The sequence below is a fragment of the Canis aureus genome, chromosome 15 (assembly GCF_053574225.1).
Source record: "Canis aureus isolate CA01 chromosome 15, VMU_Caureus_v.1.0, whole genome shotgun sequence".
In the NCBI taxonomy this organism is placed as follows: Eukaryota; Metazoa; Chordata; class Mammalia; order Carnivora; family Canidae; genus Canis; species Canis aureus.
Genome location: NC_135625.1, coordinates 30,916,124 through 30,936,982, shown reverse-complemented (window position 1 = coordinate 30,936,982; position 20,859 = coordinate 30,916,124). Strand labels below are relative to the sequence as shown.

The 20,859-nt window shown below is 41.9% G+C and overlaps 2 long non-coding RNA genes and 1 other non-coding gene across 3 annotated transcripts; 2 read left to right on the top strand and 1 right to left on the bottom strand.

The window, feature by feature from the left end:
* Positions 1-1,207: 1,207 nt before the first annotated feature.
* On the bottom strand, positions 1,208-10,006 carry LOC144283988 (uncharacterized). The gene is made up of 3 exons (XR_013352470.1): positions 9,458-10,006; positions 9,200-9,339; positions 1,208-1,540 (listed from the first exon to the last, which is right to left on the bottom strand). It is a non-coding gene; the product is annotated as an uncharacterized LOC144283988 (long non-coding RNA).
* Positions 3,714-3,786, top strand: TRNAM-CAU (transfer RNA methionine (anticodon CAU)). Its single transcript has one exon. It is a non-coding gene; the product is annotated as a tRNA-Met (tRNA).
* A 7,298-nt stretch (positions 10,007-17,304) lies between the features above and the next one.
* On the top strand, positions 17,305-19,332 carry LOC144283987 (uncharacterized). The gene is made up of 2 exons (XR_013352469.1): positions 17,305-17,419; positions 19,137-19,332. It is a non-coding gene; the product is annotated as an uncharacterized LOC144283987 (long non-coding RNA).
* Positions 19,333-20,859: the final 1,527 nt, after the last annotated feature.

Below are 20,859 nucleotides of genomic sequence, written 5' to 3'. Positions count from 1 at the left end.
CTCGACGTGGGACTGGATCCCAGGCCTCTGGGATCTCACCCTGAACCAAAGGCAGACACTCAACCGCTGAGCCACCCAGGCGTCCCTCAGTGGCATCTTTCCAACACGGCCCAATACTTGGCTCTAATTATATTTATAAATGCTAATAGGAGCTGTAATCACAATTATGCTAATCTCTGTGTTTAGAGCCAACTGTTGCAAACAATTATGGTCAATGAGTTCAGTTTGTAAATTGGATTTATTAAATCTAGCCACTTAGATATACCTCTGTTTTAGGCAGATTGCCTCTAACATTTATGACTAAAGCCATTTACTTTAAAAATATCCTAATAAGACATAAGCATTTCGGAAAAGTCTGTTTTTTATTTTTCTTTGATGGAACAGAAAATGAAAACATGCCTGCAAGTCATATGTTTGGCCTATTTGTTAGATAACAAGGGGTCTGTGAAGCTCTTCAAAAATATTTCAGATATTTTCTGAAGAAACTGCCCAGCTCCGGCTCAGAGCCTGCATAGGAACTGCAGAGGCATTGATTAGGAGAAACCTCCTATTCTGGATCACGGCAAACAGGAGAGTTGGCAGTCCAGTGAAGCAGTAGAAGACAATGTGGACAGGAAATGAAACACATGATTTCTTTACATCTGCAAGGTGCCCGGCTGGCTCAGTAGGTAGAACCTGTGACTCTTACTCTTGAAGTTATAAGTTCAAGCCCCATGTTGGGTTAGAGATTATTTAAAAAGTAAAAAAAATTCTTTATATTTGCTTTTCATAGATTCATTTGGGTATAGCCATAAAATGTAGATATGTTAATTGGATTTAGAAGTAGATAGGCAAGATTCTAAAGTGTAAATTATTCTCATTGGTAAACTGAGAACTATAGCTCAGATGGTCTTAAAGGGCATTTACTTTTTTCTGAGAGTTTTTGAGTCTCTGATGCAGGCCCTTTGAGGGTCTAGGACCTCCTGCTGGCTGGGCCCAGCTTGTGGTGCCGGGCAGGACTCACCACAGTGGAGGCTGGCATTTACCAGTGTTTCATCTTCTCTCCCAAGTGTCAACATTTACCTTTTCTATGGCCTATTTCCTCAAGGCACCTTGTATTATGGGCATTGTGGGGTGCAGGTAGAGATGTGTCCGATATTGAGGGGAGAAATCAATAGAATTCTTATTTATATTTATTTTTATTTCATCCTTTTTAATGTATATTTTGTTTCATAATGTGCATAATATATTAGTTACAATATCATACATATGGAATTTAACTATATATACTTACAATAGTACATATATCTAATATACATATATTAGTCCCAAACTTTCCCTAATTGTGTAAGTCTCCTCTTTCTATATTATGTCAGTAAATCTTGAGGACCTCACCATACCTATGCTCTCTAGGCTTGCTGAGAATTCGTTGCCTTGGGCTCCCCCTTGGCCACCATCTTGGGACTTGCAATTACTTCTTTCTTCCATTGGTGCATCTATTTCCTGGATCTCTTGGGTCCTTTTTCCTGGGTATATTTCTGGTGTATCTAGCTTCTCAGAGCTTGCGTGAAAAAGGTAAAAGAAAGGTAAGAATTTAAAGATCTTATATATTTGAAATGTCATTAATGTAACTTCATAGTTAATTGATAATTTAGCAGGATATGGACAACACTTTTCTTCAGAAATTTGAAGGCATAGCTTTATTATCTTGTAGCTTCCACTTGCTGTTGAAAATTCAATATCACTCTGACTCCTGATCCTTTGTATAAAACCTATTTTATTTTTGTATTTGAAAATGAAAAGATCTTCTCCATTCATCATGCTGAATTTTAACACTTGTAGCCTTTTTTTGGTGAACGTTATTATGTAGGTGGAATCACAGAATATATACTTTTTTTGTGTCTGGCTTCTTTAATTTCAACATCATGGGATCCCTGGGTGGCGCAGCGGTTTGGCGCCTGCCTTTGGCCCAGGGCGCGATCCTGGAGACCCGGGATCGAATCCCACATCGGGCTCCCAGTGCATGGAGCCTGCTTCTCCCTCGGCCTGTGTCTCTGCCTCTCTCTCTCTCTCTCTGTGACTATCATAAATAAATAAAAATTGAAAAAAAAAATATTTAAAAAAAAATAATTTCAACATCATGTTTGTGAGATCCATCACAATACACAATAATTATTTAGTCTCATTGCCTTATGTAACTCTATTGTAAGAATAAAATGCAATTTATGTATCCCAAATGTTCATTTTGTTCATCTATTCTTGCTTTATGGATCTAATATACCTTATCTCTCCAAGAATATTAATTAAATACTTTTTTCTTACCCCCATATAATCTTAATTTCTTCCAGGTTCCTCTAAAATACAGGTTAACTCCTTGTATTTTTTAAAAAGATTTTATTTATTTATTCATAAGAGACACACAGAGAGAGTCAGAGACACAGGCAGAGGGAAAAGCAGACTCCCTGCAGGGAGTCTGATGTGGGACTTGATCCCAGGACCTAGGGATCATGCCCTGAGTCTAAGGCAGATGCTCAACCACTGAGCCACCCAGGCATCCCTTTGTATTTTATTTTATATCATTTCCTCAAATGGCTGGTGATCCTTGACTTTCTGCTCATGTTTATGCATGAAGTACTAAACGGCTGATTGCCAGAGCTCTGAGCTCATGGGTTATCTTCCTTGTAGGGTGATCTTGGTGCACTATTTTCTTGGAGAAGATTCCTGATGTTAGTACTCTTAGTTTTTCCTCCCTCTCTTCAGCTGGTCATATTCCACGAAGAATGAACTTTTAAGCCAAGGTCAAATCCTGATTTCTAGTATTTTGAGAGCCAACCAGGGGAAAAGGCTAGAGAAGTTCTACTCTGGTATGTGACCCTCTTTTCAGTGTGACTCCCCACCCTCAGTGGATCTGGTGTTACTTGTCCAGAGAACTTCTTCTATTTTACCCTTTAGAGAATATGCTTCCAGTCTTCTGGTGAGGACAGGAAGATCTGCCTGGTGCTTGGATCTGGGGAGGCCACCTGAGGGCCTCACTATTTTTTCAACAACCCAACTAGACCAATTTTCTGTCTTTAGTTCCATATTTACTTCCACTTTCAGAAACATCTGGTGCTACTAGCTCTTGAGTTTCTGGAAGTTTCTACAAAGTAAGACAGGGTTTCCATGACATTGCTTTCCAGCTTCCAAGTTTGTTGCTCTCTTTCTTCCTCTGTCTTTTGCACTTATGTCTTTCAAAATCCTTTTATTATTTCATGAGGCTTCAGGAAGGAGTGGCCACAGGTAGATGTGCTCATTACTTTATATTCACTCAGAAGTCTGGTTCAATAATTTTTCAACTCAACCTTCTACAGTTTGACTCTGATTTTTCTAGAATGGATAAACTTCCAATACCCAAGGAAGAAATGATAGTGGTGCCAGAGCTGACAAGCATTTAATTTTTGTGAATATGTTGACACACTTACTCTTTTAGATGAGCCTAATACATTTTGGTTCCTTTGCATATGGGTTATAATTAGCATAATGGGGTCTTTTTGTTTTTCCAAAGTACATATATCATTTGCTAAGTTATCTTCTAGATTACTTAAGAATACTGCTGTGGGAGGAGATGCAGGAAAAGAGCATTTTTGATGCTATTCCAAATCCATTCAATCATTGGACTAAACTGCAAAGATGAACATATACCTTTCTCTTTAAGGAGTTTACTTTTATTATTCACATTGAAGGATAGCACCACAGCCCTCTTAGCGCAGTGGGCAGCGCGTCAGTCTCATAATCTGAAGGTCCTGAGTTCGATCCTCAGAGAGGGCACAGTTATTTTGGAGTGCTATAAAAGGGTATTTGAAGAAAATAAAAACTTTCAGTCAAGGTTCTTAGAGGCCCCGTGAGGCCAGGCAGATACAAACATGCTCCCCACAGAGGCATCTGTGGGTAAATGCCTAAATCTACACGATGATCATTCAACCTCATTTGAAACAAAAAGAATGCAAACCACAGCCAAAAGGAAGTTGTCTGCTCTCCCAAGAATTAAAAAAAAAAAAAAAAAGTGGGAGTTTTGAATTAAAAACAAACAGCTCCAAATCTCAGGTCTGCTACTTCTTACCAGTGACCTGGGACAGTTTTTGTCCTGTTTTGTCTTAACATTAGAGGCTCATTCCTTATTTGTAAAATGGGAATAATAACACCTAACTGGCAAGGTTGGTTAAACACAATGAATGATACTGATATATCATGGTAAATGTAAGATACTTCGTCCAGATTTTGGCAAGTAGTGAATGGTCTAATAATTACTGTTCTCAGTGTAAGAAGAAGGACCACAGAGAAGCACTGGGGGATTTTTCCTTTAGAACAGTGTCACCTGCATTGCCCAGAGATGACAGGGTGTGGCATCATTGTCTAGGAATTGCAAGTCTTTTCAAAAAGAGAATGATGACATAGACACTGTAGGATCCCCGCAAAGCACCTGATTGCTGACACAGACACATTGCGACCAGAAAGTTTCACTGAACACAAATGCATGTGATCCCTCACCAGGGGGTGTGCGAAGAGTCCCTCCACCACACCCTGTTTTCAATACCAGAACAAAGAAGGTAATGTCAAGATGAAATAAATCAAACATTAAGGACTCTGAGTGGGGCAATTCTCTAAGCAGGGGGCTCTCAACCTTCCACTTCACTTCTCTCGCCAGGGCCTTATAAGGTATAATTTCTGGTAATGTTCCTTCACACTCCTAAAGTCTCTTTTTTTTTCCAAATTGTATTTATTTATTCATGAGAGACACAGAGAGGGAGGCAGAGACACAGGCAGAGGGAGAAACAGGCTCTCTGCAGCGAGGAGCCTGATGTAGGACTTGATCCCAGGACCCCGGCATCACAACCTGAGCCACCCAGGTAACCCCTAAAGCCTCTTCTTGACTCATCCTACTTTTCTTTATGTCTGCTACACTGCTCTCACCTCCACCTGAACACATTCCAAAGGAACACTTTCCTTTATTTATTTATTTATTTATTTATTTATTTATTTATTTATTCATGAGAGAGAGAGAGGCAGAGACACAGGCAGAGGGAGAAGCAGGCTCCATGCAGGAAGCCCGATGTGGGACTCCATCCCAGAACTCCGGGATCACGCCCTGAGCCAAAGGCAGACACTCAACCGCTGAGCCATCCAGGGGTCCCACTTTTCGATATTTACCTAATATATTTACAAAGAATGTCACTTTGGGTCTGATAATGGAAAAATGCATGTGATGGATGGATTGATATATATCTTTTATAGAGGTAAAAATTGAGATAATAGATAAGCTACCTATCTTGTCTTTTTAAAAAATAAAAAAATGTTTTGCCACTATGGTGATGTGTATTCTCTCCCCCCCAACCCCCACCCTTTTTTTCCCTTTGTGGCCATATCATCATTCATTTCTGTCTGCAGAGTTTACCCAAGTTCAAATTTGATCACTTTCCCCTGACCTCGTCATATGTTTTCTTGTTACTGTAATTTCATTAGGTATTCTAGAGTTTGGAAGAAAATGGTGCTCTAAAAATGATTTCTGATGATTGAACTTGCAAGGTACAATTACCCTTAACTTTGAGATCAGAATACTGTATGTTCTTTTTTTTTAAATTTTTATTTATTTATGATTGTCAGAGAGAGAGAGAGAGAGAGAGAGAGAGAAAGGCAGAGACATAGGCAGAGGGAGAAGCAGGCTCCATTCACTGGGAGCCCGACGTGGGATTCGATCCCAGGTCTCCAGGATCACGCCCTGGGCCAAAGGCAGGCGCCAAACCGCTGCGCCACCCAGGGATCCCAGAATACTATATGTTCCATTGGAACACACACAATGGAATATTATCCAGTTGTGATAAAGAAAGAAATACGGCAATTTGCTACAACATGGATGGACCTTGAGGGCATAATGTTAAGTCAGATAAGTTAGAAAAAGACAAATACTGTATGATATCACTTATATGTGGAATTTTAAAAAGATAAATTTGGAAAATAAAAAGGTAAACTTGAGCAGAATGGTGGTTAGTTAGCAGGGTGTAGGTCTGGGGGACTCTGGAGGATGTCGTATAATGGTATAATCTTGCAATTAGTAGATAAATAATTACTGGAGATCTAATGGGTGGCAGGGAGATTACAGTCATCAATATTATATTATGAACTTCAAAGTTGCTAAGACTCTAAGACCTTAATTGTTCTCACCACAAGAGAATAATTATGTGACATATAGAGGTGTAGTTAATGCTATGGTGGTAATCACATTGCAATATACAAATGTATAAAGTCAACGTGTTGTGCACCTTAAATTTACACAATGTTATACATCATTTATGCCCCAATAATAATAATAATAATAATAATAATAATAATATTAGGACCGAGAGAAAAGCTGGGCAAGTGGGTGTTCATTTGCTCCAATCTGCCAACATCGGGAATGTTCAATGATCTCATTGATCTGATTGTGCTGATTTTCTTTCCAAACTAGGTGGCCAAAAATGAGTACCACTGAAGAACTGCTCCAGCTGGGAGCATTAAAGCAACTCATAATCAGCAATGTTCCATGATCATATCATAAGGAAATGGCAGGGCTGTGACCTAACCAAATAAAATTAGAGTTGTCCAGGTGGTATGAGCTGCGTCTGAGTTCCTATAGTCACATTAATGGTGGCAGCAAACCAGGGTTCCCATTTCCAAAGTCCGGGCCATTTTTGCCTGGAATGTCATCCTTTCAGGTGTGGAATACTTTGTACTTTTTGCAGATGGAGTGACATTTTAGAATTTGAAAGCTTCTGACACCTTTGAGGGTCAAGCAGACACTCCTGGCTAATGAGGTAAAGTTGTCCTTTTGCCTGAGCACACAACCAAGAGAACAATTCCTGGCAACCAAAGGCATAGTGAATGTGACTCAGCTCTCCTTGTGGCAAAAAAGAAAAAAAGAAAAAAGAAAAAGAATTGAATCTGGGCCAATTAATAATGCAGTCCACTGGTTTGTGCCCAAGATGGATCTAAAAGTACTGGCCTGGCCCTTTCCAAAAGATGATCTGTGCCTGAAGGAAATGCTTAACCTTTCCTCGGTTTGTCTTTTAAGGCTCTGTTACCTTGGAGCCACCTCTTTATACCAGCAGCAACACCCCAAATTAGTCTCCATTCACAAATTACCTCTGATGCAGCCTCCCTGGGAAAACTTAAAAGCCTATTTAACTGAAGGAGCAGCCGCTGCCAAGAAGTTGGCTTGGGAGAATGGCAGTAATTAAATGATGATAATATTTAGGATCTTGCAGGTATAACAAAGGCTCCTTTCTTTGTCTCAGGTGGGGACACGTTAATACATTGCCTCCGTCTGGCAAGGGGGGTAGGCAAGGGAGGAAGGCAGCCATCGTGGGGGTGTGAGACTGGGGGACTGGAGAGCCTTGTGGCCAGGGATGGGGAGGCCTTCTGAGGTCTGGAGGAGAGTTTGGTGCTGGGAGGGAGAGCGGTTTAATAGTAACATTTATCAGAGCTGGGCCCTGTGGCATTTCAGCCTAAGATGTCTTGGAACAGGTACGAGATGAAACAAAGCCAAGTTCTTTGTTAAATGGCTTATTATATGTAGGAGGAAGGGCAGGGAGGGGTATGTGTGCAGGGTTCATGGGCAGAGACGAAAGAAGAATATGAAGAACTGCCTTCAGGATGGCTATTTTAACGAGTCTCACACTGTCCTCTTGGTTGGAGATGTGAGGACGGTGAAGCTCAGCTCAGAGCCTCCAGCCCTGGTCTCGCAGCAGTGGTGAGACAGAAAGCCGAGTCCCAGTGCCCAGCCTTTCCTCTCTCCAGCTGGGGGATCTCGGGTGCATTGCTAAACAATCTGCCATACAGGGGAGGAAGGGGAGCAGCCCAGCTCCCCAGCCCCCGAACCCTCTGGCACGGATGGGGGGACCGCGCTGCCCGCCCTGTCCACCTGGAGGCACGAGTGTCCCATGCTCATTTGTCTGCTCCAACATGTACTTGTCTCACGATTCCAGTGGATCCAAAGGTCCGTATGATGGATGAACCCTGGGAATCTAATACATAAGTAAATTCATGCCACTTTCTTCAGCTTAAGCAATTTCATCTGTTCAGCCCACGAAGAGGATAAATGGAATGTTCAGCTCAGGGTCAGGGTTCTAAACATGTGTGAAGGAATGGGCCTGCGTTCCTCATTCATCCTGTCTGAACTGGACAAATTCCACCCAAGGAGGCCGAATGGCAGATCAGTCAACTTCTGTCCCCCACCCCTTTCTCTCTGTGTCTCCCTCCCTCCTTTGCTTGCTTTCGCTGGTGAAATTTAACCCTGGCCTGGACAAAGGGAACCTTGCAGGATTCAGGAACTTTGCAGGTTCCTGAACAAAGATCAGGTTGTGACTTGAGGCCTCTGGGAGGATTCTCTGTTTTGGAGTCAGGAGAGTCAAGGGCAGTGGGAAGAGAGATGAGGAGAAGAATTTTGCCAGAGCAACTTGTCTTAGTGAAGAAAAGCAAGGTTGACCTGGGCTACCTATCAGATCCAGCACTGAAACTAAAGTTTTTAGGAGGCCAAAGGAAGAAGTCAGGAATTTGCACCTCAGAAAGCCAGGGTCGGAGTGGGAAGGTATAGGGAAAAGAACAAGACATGGATTCTTTTTAATGCATCCATTACTGTTTTTTTCTGTTTATAAATATAACACATATTCATTATAGAAAACTTAGAAAATATAGAAAAGCCTAAAGAAAAAAGAAAAGAAAAAAAAAAAGAGCCTAAAGAAGAAAACTAAATAGAAAACTTAGAAAATTAGAAGAGCCTAAAGAAAACTTAGAAAACAGAAGAGCCTAAAGAAAAAAAAAAGAAAAAGAAAAAGAGAAAGTAAAAGAGAGCCTAAAGAAGAAAACTAAAACACTCATACGCTAAAACTTAAGGATAAATCCCATTAACCTTCTAGAAACGTTATTTTAATACAGTCTCATAGCCTATTTTTTCTTTTAATAATTATTTTGTGGGCAATTTCCAAAGACATTGCCAAATCTGCAAGAATGTGTTTTAAATCAGCTGATTCATATTTCGTTGTACAGAGAAAACATACATTTTAATATCATTTCCTAATGCTTGGCCTTAGGTTTTTAATTTTTCCATAAGCAAAGCTCCAGCGAGCACCTCCTTTGTGTGTGTCTGTGTGTGTACAGTGTGGGTGTATGGGATGCGCTTCCATAAGTATGTTCTGAGGAGTAGAATTACCGAATTAATTCTTGATGTTCTCTCAAATCCTGGCAGGCAGGAACTTTTCTTCAGAGAATAGTCTTAGCGTCGCCTTACACATAGGGGGCTCCAACATTCCAGCTTTGCGATGGATGGCAGCTTAAACCCGGAAGGTCCTTCTGGAGTCCAGGAGAGAGAGAGAGAGAGAGAGAGAGAGAAGGGGAGAAGAGTGTGCAACTGAACTAAAGTATCCTCATCTTAGGTGGGTCCCCAGAGTTTCTCTGGCCTCTGACCTACCTGGATGCTGGAGCAGATCTCCCTGGCTGTTGTGTTTATCCTCAGGTACACGACCCACTGAGGTAGATTTTCTGAAAAGACGGAGGATTTTGGGGGGCTGGTGAAGGTGGGGAGAAAGAGGAAGCTTTCTTCATTTTCTCAGACACATAAAAAGAGGATCTCATTCACCCCCTGGAGACTACACATTTGTAGTCTCCACTCCCCCTTCCCTCTCTGGGCTCCCTTGGGGACATTTGGATGATCCCTCACAAAACTTGATAGCAGCTTCTGTGGAGAAAGACATGCGAGCATCAGGCAGCAGCCAGCCCAGGGGACAGAGAAAGGCCCGCAGGGGCAGAGCTGGGCCGTGTTGACCCAGAGCGGCCGGCGGAGAGAGGCACCCTCATCCGGGTTCCCCAGCAGAGAGGCCTTGACTGTGGTGGGTCAAGGGACGCGAAGGCATCAGGCTTCACCGGACTTCAAGCTCATTCAGCGTCATTTAATTCACGTTAGGATGTTAAGTTTTTGGGCTCTTGACAGCAACTAGAGCATTTTGGCTGCTGGAAAGAAGCAACCTTCAGCAGAAATGAAAAGCTGGCGCTTGAGCGTGCGTGCCTGAGCGGCAGGTGAGTCAGCCTCCAGGAATCTGTTCGAAGGGCACTGTCAGCCTGAGCGGCCGCCCCCAAACACGGCAAAGGCCAAGAGCTGAGGCCATCTGCCAGAGTCCTCAGAAGGCCTGTGTCACATTCTCACTGTGACCCTGCAAACCTCTTGATGTCACACCCTGCCCGACCTGTGACGTGACCATCAGCCATCGAAGCCAACTGTCTTGTAAGGCCACATGGTGGCCTTTGGTTACCAGCCCTTCCCCTGCCCCCAGGTGACTCGGAGCCGCAGAACAGCTCTTGGACTCCTACTTTAACACTGGCAGGGCCACAGCCATACACTCTACGAGCAGGTGCAAGTCGTTTGTTTCTTTCCTCCCCTCCTACAGAACTGGAACTCCTGAGAACCATGACTGGTAACGGACAGGGCCATGTAAACACAGGACTGCCCTCTAGGGCAGCTGTAGGATCGCTCACGGTTATGGATTTCGTTGTACCCCCTCCAGTTTGTAAGTTAAAGTCCTGAGGTCACACTGGAACAGGGTGGGTTTCGAATCCAGTATGACTAGTGCCCTTATGAAAAGGGGCCATGCGAGAAGATAGACACACGCACACATAGAACACCACGTGAAGGTTGGACTTATGCCACCACAAGCCAAGGAACTACCAGGATCCAGAAGAAAAGCCTGGATCAGATCCTTCCCTAGTGCCTTCAGAGGAACCATGGTCTTCTGATAACCTGATCTCTGATTATAGCCCCCAGAACTGTGAAACAATACACTCCTGTTGTTGAAGGCACTCAGTTTGTCGTCTTTTGTTAAGGCAGCCCTGCGACACTAACTGCACTCGCCATCTCCGAGGAGCTCGGAAGCCTTCTGACCTTGGAAGCACTCCTTGTCTTCCTTAAGCCTCTGCTTTCTACAGAGAGGCCAGGCAGGTCATGCCTATTTTATAGATGGAAAGACTGTATCCCAGGGAGATGAAATGATTTGTTTGAAATTGCCTTCTTGTGAAACCCTTAAAAAAAAAAAAAAAAGATGAAGCTGGGCAAAGTTAACTCTGGTAACGTGCTAATTGTCTGCCATCCGCTAACCTCACATCCCATGCTCCCAACCACCTTAGTGTTTTGGCCTTTGGGATGCCCTGTTCTTGGAGATGGAGTACAGATGGGAGCCCTTGAAGAGTAAGGCTGAGCCAAGTCTCACAAGAATGTTGAAGGACCCCTTTATGTGAAATCTGCCAATAGAGAAGGGTGTGTACACTAAAGTATTTATTTTCATGCTATGCAATGCCAAAGAATGTTTTGAATTAAAAAAAAAAAAAAAAGGATTTTCACTCTGATTGTGGAACTCCCTGGGTTCCCAAATTCTTGGGCAAATACCTGGATCAGAAACTCATTTTATGGGCCTAGTCACAAGGGATTCAACATAGGGAACCTAACAATAAGCTGCAAAGTATGGCAGGCTATAGTCAAGAGAGTGCAGTTGGAATCCCAGGTCCCTCTTGCTAGGGGTACAACCTCTGGCAAGATGCACCTGGGTGCCTGTGTCTCATCTATAAATGGGACGACAAATCACACCAAGTTCCAGAGGGTTCCAAAGGCATAAAGTATATGGCCGTGCTTTTTAAAGGGCAAAATGATCAAGCAACACAAGTGGTTGGGTCTGAGGCATGGAAAGAGGTTGGTTCAGATTTTGGAGGTAGCAGGTGTGGCCTGCTGAGGTCACGCAAAGAAGGGGCCGGGTGGCAGCTCCTCTGGGGAGCTATGTGGTCTCTTTCTGACTTGAAGAAGCAGACCATGGGGGTGAGCCACATCTGAAGGTTTTTTTGCAAACAGCTTGTCTGTATATTCATTTTCCGGGGCGAGAACCCCTGGCTATAAGGGTAGGTGACCATTTGAGCCTTCCTCCCAAAGGTTTTGTCCCTTCTTCTTCAGGAAGGGCACGTGTGCGGCGGTGGGGAGGTCAGGTAGAGTGGTTAGAAGGAAATGAGCTTGGGCAACTTGAAAGAAATTCACACACAAAAAAACAGGAGACCTATATTCTCAAATCAAATCAAATTGGATCGAATTGAATCAAATCAACCTAAATCAAAATTCCCTTTTCTAGCCTTGCCCACCTTACCAAGTACCGTACCATGCCCTTCCCTCCCGCAGGATCTGCTTTTCTGTGACTCCTCTTTACCCCTCAAGGCTTCACCAGTGTTTTGGGGGGAGGAAAGGAAGCTGACCCTAGAATATGTGGTATCATTTGGCTCCTAGGGACCCCCCTCCTTACTGAAGCTGGGTGCTCTCTGCACACACCTCAGAGGCTCTGCCGTCAGATTGGCAGTGTGGGGAGTCAGCCCGCTGCCACCCCCGCCCCAGCCCAGTTCTCCAGGAAGCTGTGGGAGAAAGAGCATGAATACAAAGGGCCAATCTTGCCCAGTTCCACGGAGTGTGTGTGAGCTAGAGGATGCGAGGCTGGAGGTGGAGTGGGGGGGTGGGGGAGGAGGGGAAGGAAGGTGAGAAGGCTGTGACTCACTCTGAAAGAATTGGGTTGTCTGATTTTATAAATTCTCAGGGGCTGGGAAAGCAAACGCAAATGACCTCAAATTTAGCTAATAGAGAACACTGATTTCCTTTATGCGGCACAGCCGAATGCTTTTAGCTTCTACTTAAATATTGCCAGCAAGTTTTTTTTTCAGTTCTTATAATAAAACCCCCTTTTTAGGTCACCTTTAAAATTTCCCTAGCTGTCCCTTTGAGGAGCTGCATTCAGTGATGATGTCTCAATTCAGAAAGGAGGCTGATGGTTAATTATGCTGCCAATATGCATTTCTTCTTTCCTTTTTTGGAGAGGGGAGAGAAGAAGATAGCCATTCATTCTCCTAGAGCTATTTCACTGTCCCAGGTTTATAGCACTACTGTATATATATGATCCCCTCTCTGGCAGGTGGCCTCTAGGCTGACCTGTCCACCAACCATTCAGCCGAGCCCAATGAGGGCATTTATCAGAACCAGGAAAGCAGTGGCTTAATTGCAGCAACAGAACGAGCAAGAAGAAAATGTGCTCCTTTTTGTTAGCTTCCCTGGCTGCACTACATCATAATTATCATTTCATATGGCTTCTAAACTCCTTAATTTGACTTCAGGTGACAGTACAGAAAGCAAGCGATGCTTTTACTGTCACGGGCCTTAATGTGAAAATGTATCCAGAGTTTGTGAACTGACCATATCAAGGACTAAAGAACATTTTGTTATCTACACTAGTTATGTTGTCGTATTCAGTTTCACCATAAGAAAATTTCAACATCCCTCCTCCGGGAAGGCTGTCTAGGAAACACATCTCAGCAGTTTGAGAAATTCTCCTGCCATGGGTGTTTCTGGCTCCCTGCTGTTTGTTCACTCCTGCCCCCCTTCCACCCCCATCCTAATGAATATTCAGCCTGCATCCTTCAGCCAGGATTTTGAATAGGATGCTTCCTGTTTTCCTATTAGAGATTAACTGTTGTCCTGGGTAAAAGGGATTGTTTGGTAGGGAATTTGCGGCTGGGAATTCCTGTTTATTCTTCATTCTGACCCTGGTTCTGGGGATAACATAGACCACATAGTTTGAAATAAAGCCTTGTATGTTCCAATGCTCCTAGGCCTGACTCTACGTCACAATTATGTATACATTTTAAACCTGCCTTTTTCCATCTCACTGTGAGCAATTCAAAGGCAGGGGTTAGGTTTTATTAATTTCTCTTTTCTGATGCCCAACATAGTGCCCAGAACAGAGCAGAAGCTCAATAAAATATGCTGAATGGATGAATAGGCATAGTGATTTCAAGTTCCAGAGAGAGAGAGAGAGAGATGGCCATAATCATCCATCATTGTCCTTAGGCTAGAAGGAGATAAAGAAAGATGAAGATCTATGTGTATGTATTGTGTGTCCTTGTTGGCAAAGTAGTGATTACCTAGGCATGTTGCAGCATGATGCACTGGGTCCTGGAACTGGGTTTTCCTACAGTGGATTTTTCCATGTTTCTCTCAGGGGCTCAGTAGCTGCTATAGCTTTAGCTGGTTACAGGGGTCTACATGGATGAGGGCTGCTGTGTGCCTTGGAAGTCAGTCACTGAGGGTGGTTTGTGAACCCTGGTTGGTTGTTACCTGGGTAGACTTGAGGTGTTCCAGAAGAATTAATTCATAAACAGGTGATGGTTTTGCCACTTTACAGAGCAAAAGCATGTTTGAAGTGAAATTCTACCAAAATTGAGATTTGCTGTTTAAAACATATGGAGCTTTGATCTGTGACTTGGGCTTCTTGGGATTTGCCACGAGGAAACGTCTGTGAACACCTTCACAATTAAAAGGAGATCTAGGACTTTCTTTCCTGAAGACCTTATGGATGATGTTTTGCACTTACCATCTGGAAGAAGAGATTTCCTTCATACTCCTGTCTAAAGGTGGCAGATGGACTTTGCAAACATGATTGTATGAATCTTCTAACCCAGGCCTAGGAAATAGTCGATTCACTTACCATTTACTGAAATGTTTCAATAACTTCCTCTTGCCCTAGAGTAAAATCCCGCACAGCCACCTCTGCTTCCACTTTCCACACCCTTTCTCAGACACTGCTCGCCAGCTGCACCCCACAATTGAAGTTTCGAACTTCATGCATACTCTTTCCATGAGCCTTTTGTGTCATCGTCCCTTCTACCAGGAATACTTCTGTCGCAACGCATTGGGTTGGGTCGCCTTGCTATTTGCTTTCTCACAGAGGGACATGGAGAGAGAAGTTAAGAGCACACGAGGCATACATTTTCAAAGGGACCACAACTTTTTAGTTATTTTAGATCTAAATAGGAAATATCTGAGCTCAGCGTTGTCCTCTTTGTAATAATCCGTGACCTTCTATTTATGTATTTGAATTGATGTCCTGTCAAAAGTTGCTGCCAAAATTGTATTTTAGAGGAGCCAGGAAGAGCTTGTCAGACGTCTTGACTTGTAGTTTAGATGGTTTTGTTTTGTCAGATTACCTTGGCTGTCTAAGGAAAAAGTAAATCACACCTCAATCCTTGACTTCTTCCTCTGCATGTTTTCACATATTATTAGTAGTTTGACCATCATTCAAATTCCATGATCAGGAACATCTGAAGATGATCGGACTTTTCTGATTGTGTTAGAACATTCTTTTATTTAATATTACTTAAAATAGTAGTATGAAGAAGCTTAGAAGACCTTGGGTTATATAAGATGCTTTGTGATACTATCATTTTAATCATGTTAGGTATTCATTATTCTTAATTATATGCAGAGCAGTTGGAGCATCTAGAGAGCAGATTTTGAAGGAGATCATGCTAGTTGTGATACATAAGTTAATGTCTCTGTGGCTCAGTTGACTCATCCTCGCGTTGGAAATGACAATGGTACGTACCTTGTAGGATTATTATGGGGGCTAAATAAAATATATTTAAAGAGTTTAGGATTATATGTCACACAAGGTAAGGTCTCAATTAGTGCTTTGGTAGGAGTGCTGGCCACACAGACTCCAACTTTGGCCCTCCATCTTGTTCCTGCCTGTGCAACGACATCCCTCAGAGCTACTTGTTCCAGGCCCTGTACAGGTTAGCGAATGTCCTGACTGGAATATGGGAAGGCTTGTTCTGATCTTCCCTAAAGTGGCACAAAGAAGGTCCTACTTTAGGTAAGTAGTAGAGATGACTGGTATACAGACAGCGCCATTTTAGGTAACTACTCTGTGACCTCACCACCCTGCCCTTTGCTCCATAAAAGGCTTGAGGCCCTGGTGCGGCAGATAGTCAGTTGCCATGGGTCTTCTGTCCACCCAACAGTGGCACTGAATAAAACTCTGTTAACAGTATGGAGTGGCTTGCTTCGTTTTTCTGTCCCCAAGTACCTTCTCAGTTGGAAGCCTACATTCCTGACCCTCCTCCACCGTCTAACAGCTACCTATTTTATTATAATATATACTAACAAGTGCCCTTTTAGCCATTTTTTTCCTCAAATTGACCACCTGTAGGTGCTATAAACGCTAAGCAGTTATGGGACAATGAGTTCCAGACTTAGACCTCATTTGCCCTTCTTGTGGGGCTAGGAAGTGGATCTAAACTCTCTCAGGTCATGTAAGTCCCACAAGCAACTTGAAGGTAAGAATACGCTTCCTCATTGCGATGCCTCATTGCGATGCCCCATAGCTCATTGTGGTATAGGACTGTCTCTGCCATTTGCCTCCATCATGGTGTATTTGTTCTTTTCTCTCATCACTATTTGGTTGGCCAGCTCCCTCTCACACTGGGCCTTGACACAATCTGTCTAATGGCCTTAGGCCAGCTATGTCTTGCCCATAGTTACTCAATACAAGTTCATTGTGAGGAGCATGTAGCTGGCACACATCCCTGTTCAAAGCGAATAGATTTTTAATCCCAATTTGTTTTTCTTCATTTTACTGTTTTAGTGAAAAAGTCTGAGAACTGACCAGTTTTCTTAACTCACTAATCAATCAACAAATCCCTCAGGATCTGTAGAGGCAGCCAGCTCCTATATCAAGGGACAGCTTAAGTCCTGTGATCATTATTCTACTAGTTATTGGCCAGCAAATGTATTAGCCTGGTATTTAAGGTAGGCCTAGTAAATGAAATTATAAAAAAGAAAGATATTTTAAAGATTTATTCATTTATTTGAAAGAGAGTCTCTGCACTGTGCATGGGGGGCAGAGGCGGAGAATCTCATGCAGACTCCACACTGAGCATGGAGCCTAACTCAGAGCTTGATCCCACAACCCATGAGATCATGATCTGAGCCAAAAACCAAGAGTGGGACGCTCAACTGACGGAGCCACCCAGGCACCCCAAAGGAAAGATGTTTTTAAAGTTCTATTAGGATTTCTCAAATAGATTTTATTGTACTTCTTTGTTTTCATTGATTAGAGGTGGGGTAGACACATCTTTAAAAACTCTTGCGCTCAAGGGGACAGAAGAAGCCCTCACTGACATATGTGGGTTTTATTATTTCCTATCCCTTCTTTAAGAACATATATTCTGTAAAAAACAACAACAAAAAAAGGCCAATATCTTTTTTTTTTTTTTTTTCCCACTCGCCCATGAAAAATGGCTTCTGATTTTGAATAGATAACTGTTCGGAAGTCCTTCTCAGGCCCAAGTTTGAAGCCTCCACATCCTCTTTCCATCTTCTGTCTCCTACCAGCTAGTATATAGTATTCTAGAAGGACGTTGCTACGGGAGTTTAGGATTCTGATTCTCCTTCATCAATTACTGTATTGTGAAGAGAATCAAGAAGAAGCAAAGCTGGTCAGCCATTCATTCCATAGCAGACTGACTCCTACAGTTCCAGGCTTCAGTTTCCTGTCTGTCTGTTGAACTTGCAATTCTCTGGGTAAGGCTTAAGCACCCTTAGAGCTGTATTATTTTTTCCTCTACCTGTAGGATAAACTGGAGGAGGTCTCAAGGGTTTGTAATACTCCGAAAGGGGATTCTACTCCTTAAAAATTCCATTCTGTTAGGACTATTAAAATTCATCTCATAGAAATATGTGACTTAGATACATTATCTATTTAGATGGCAAAGTTGTGGGTATCGTGACTTATAATACGATAGCAGCTTCCTGAGTTTGTTTATTCATCCTGGAAACCATTTTAATCAAGTTAATAGGAAGAAGGAGATGACTAAACCCTGTGTACCTGGCAGTTCCTGAAAACAGCCCGGAGTTAGTAACTGGATGGCCTCCAGGTAAAATCTATGCAAACAGGAGTGGTGGAAACCCTTCTGAAATGCCCTCCACCTCCTTTTGCACTTATTTAAATAAATTCAGGTCACTTCCTTAGATCCATGTCCTTTTAAGCTAGATCATTGAAGAATATTTTTATTATAGTGTATTTGTAGGCAGAATTCTTTATAAGTATATTAAAATGCAATTAATTTGTCCTTAGCCTAAGGTGTGTTATATTTGCCATGTGTAAATGCTTAACTAAGAGCTGGTGCATTCTGATAATTTGAGGAGAATCCATAGTATTTAAACAGAAAATTGGAGCTGACCTGCAACCAAATCACTTCTTTAGAAGCTGTTATAGTATGTCTGGTTTTGTTTACTGCAGGCAGCAAATGACTAATGAAAATAGTTAACATGAATGGAATTTTCACAATTAGCCATTGGTAAAATGAGGATTAGAAGAACTTTTGTCCTGTGGGGTTGGTATGGTGGTTAATGGAGGCAATTTGTGTAAAGAATTTTGAAGAGGCCTCGCATTCAGATAGTTCTTTAAAATGTTAGGTAGTGTCATTCTATCACTAATAAATTCTATGATGAATAATAGATGTATTTTGCAGTCAATATAAACTCAGGTCTCAAGAAGTTAACGACGGTCCTTTATACTCCAGTGTTTGATAGAATCTGCAGAAACACTTGTCTTCCACCTTTTTCCCTCCCAGGCCCTTAATTTAAGGAAGCCATTTGGTTTAAATATCTAATAGGGACCTGTCAGCAAGGTCTAAAGTCAGGGTTTTCCATCATCATGGAAGCAAGTTTCTGGGCCATTTTTATTCTCAAAAAGATCAGGTGTTTTATAGCCATTTAAGAATATGCACTGAAGTTTACAGAATTACTAGACGGGAAGCAAAGATCGTAAAAAAGCATGTTGTTGGTAAGATGGCATGAAAATACAAAAACATATATATGTTAGAAAATGGAAAATGTTTAGAATGTCTGTGTTAGGGAATTTTGGGAACCTGGTGAAACCCAACCAGTGGTTTCTGAAAGAGCTAGGTCGTTCCAGTCCCAGACTTGCCTTCTCTCCCTCCAGCCTGGAGGCTATAGGCCTTTGCTTTATGCCTACCGTTTCAGCTTAGTCATTAGCCCTTCCTCTAATAGGGAAGGGCTTTCTTCCCTTACAAATGTCTGCTATGTACACATAGCACTGCTGTCCTTGAAGATGGTCAAATGTCTTTATAGTTTCCTTTACGGTAAAGGCTCTTTGTTTTCAACTTTATATTCTTGTGTTTAAAACAGTGTCTTGTGTTTAGTAGGTGCTCAAAAAAAGGTTTTATTTATTTATTTACTTACTTATTTTAAGATTTTATGTATTTATTTGACATAGAGCACAGGCGGGGGAACAGGAGGCAGAAGGAGAAGCAGACTCTGGGCCAAGCAGGGATCCCAACATGGAGCTCCATCCCAGGACCCTGGGATCATGACCTGAGCCGAAGGCAGACACTCAACCGACTGAGCCACCCAGGTTCCCCTCAAAAAATGTTTTAAATGAAGGAATAAAATAAAAATAAAATGAAATCAAATGGTTGCTGTGAAATGCCTGACATTAAAATTTTGATTGCCACAGCATCCATTTCCAAGACACCCATCCTGAATAAACACACTGCCAGCTGCAGGACACAGCTACTAGCCAAACATCTAGATAATTAACCAGGCCACCTCTGACCCCGGTCCCCGCCCCCAGCCTCCAAGAAGCTGCCCTGTTAGAAAGCCCTGGGTAACTAACCTGGATAACTGATTACTTGAGTGACCCTCTCTTCTTCTCGCTCCCTAATTCCTGCTCTTATGCTTTAAATTTGCAAATAAAGAGTGAGACCTAGAAACCCTAGGCACCTCTCCCTTAACCCTAAAAAAGACAGGACGCTGGTTTGCGTTCCCTTCTACCTACCTGTGACCTTGTTGTGTGGCCTTTGGGCATGCCATGTACTCTCCAGGAGCTGTATGTAATAAATCTTGTTCTTCGCAGTTTCCTGACAGTTTTTGCTTGGGTGTGTCTGTGATCATGATAAGAACCACAAGAACCAGTCCAGCCACATCATTGGCTCTGGTGGAAAGTGTCAGTCGGGGCTGCTATGCTATAGGCAGTATGGGCCCAAGGGAGTGTCTCAAGCATTTTGAGCTGATGGCATCACTATTAATAGGCTGAGACCCACACAACAATGGTGTACAATGTTATCTTGGCACCTGATTCAAATTAGGTACTCAATAAAGGGTAGTTTGATTATGATGATAAAGAATAAATGACATCATGTCATGTATATTTCTCAACTAGTATCTGAAATACTACTTTAGATAGGAAAGTTATAGACCATATTCATTTAAAATTGTAAGATAATGAAAGCCTAAATATATAGCTGAATTTCTCCTCTGTATTAAACTTTTCAGAATATGTTCTTGAACATGTTTCTTTTATAAAATGAATTTTAATTTTCCTGTTATGAAAACACTAGGTGTTAACTATAATAACTTTTTTAAAAATTATAACTTTTAAGATACAGAAAAAAAAATCATGCCTAGCTCCATCATCTAAAGACAACCATATCAGGGTGTAAATATTGCTTCGGTCTCTTTTTCTTTCTTTTTTTTTTTTTTCAGTCTCTTTTCCTACACAAGAATCTTTTCAACATAATTGTGATTCATTCCTTTATTCATTTCATAAATATTTATGAAATGCTTACTATGTGTCAGGACTGTGCTTGCACTGTGTATACTATGATTATATGAAAATATAATTTTGCATCCAGTTTTTGAGTTAATAGAATGACATTTGCCAATATTATTAAAAACCCTTTGTAAATATGATTATGCTTTATTTAATTAGAACCTTCTTCTTGAACATTTGGCTCCTTTTCAATGTCATCATACTATAATAAAGTTTTAGATGTTTAGGGTGCTTTGTTTAGGAAAGATTCTCAAGCATGGATTTACCAGGAGGAAAGCTTTGAACAGTTTATGACTTTTGATACATTTACGAACTTGCTTCCCAAAATGAATGACAAATTAATTGAAGGAAGAATTCATTAATATATACAACTATAGAAAAATATGTA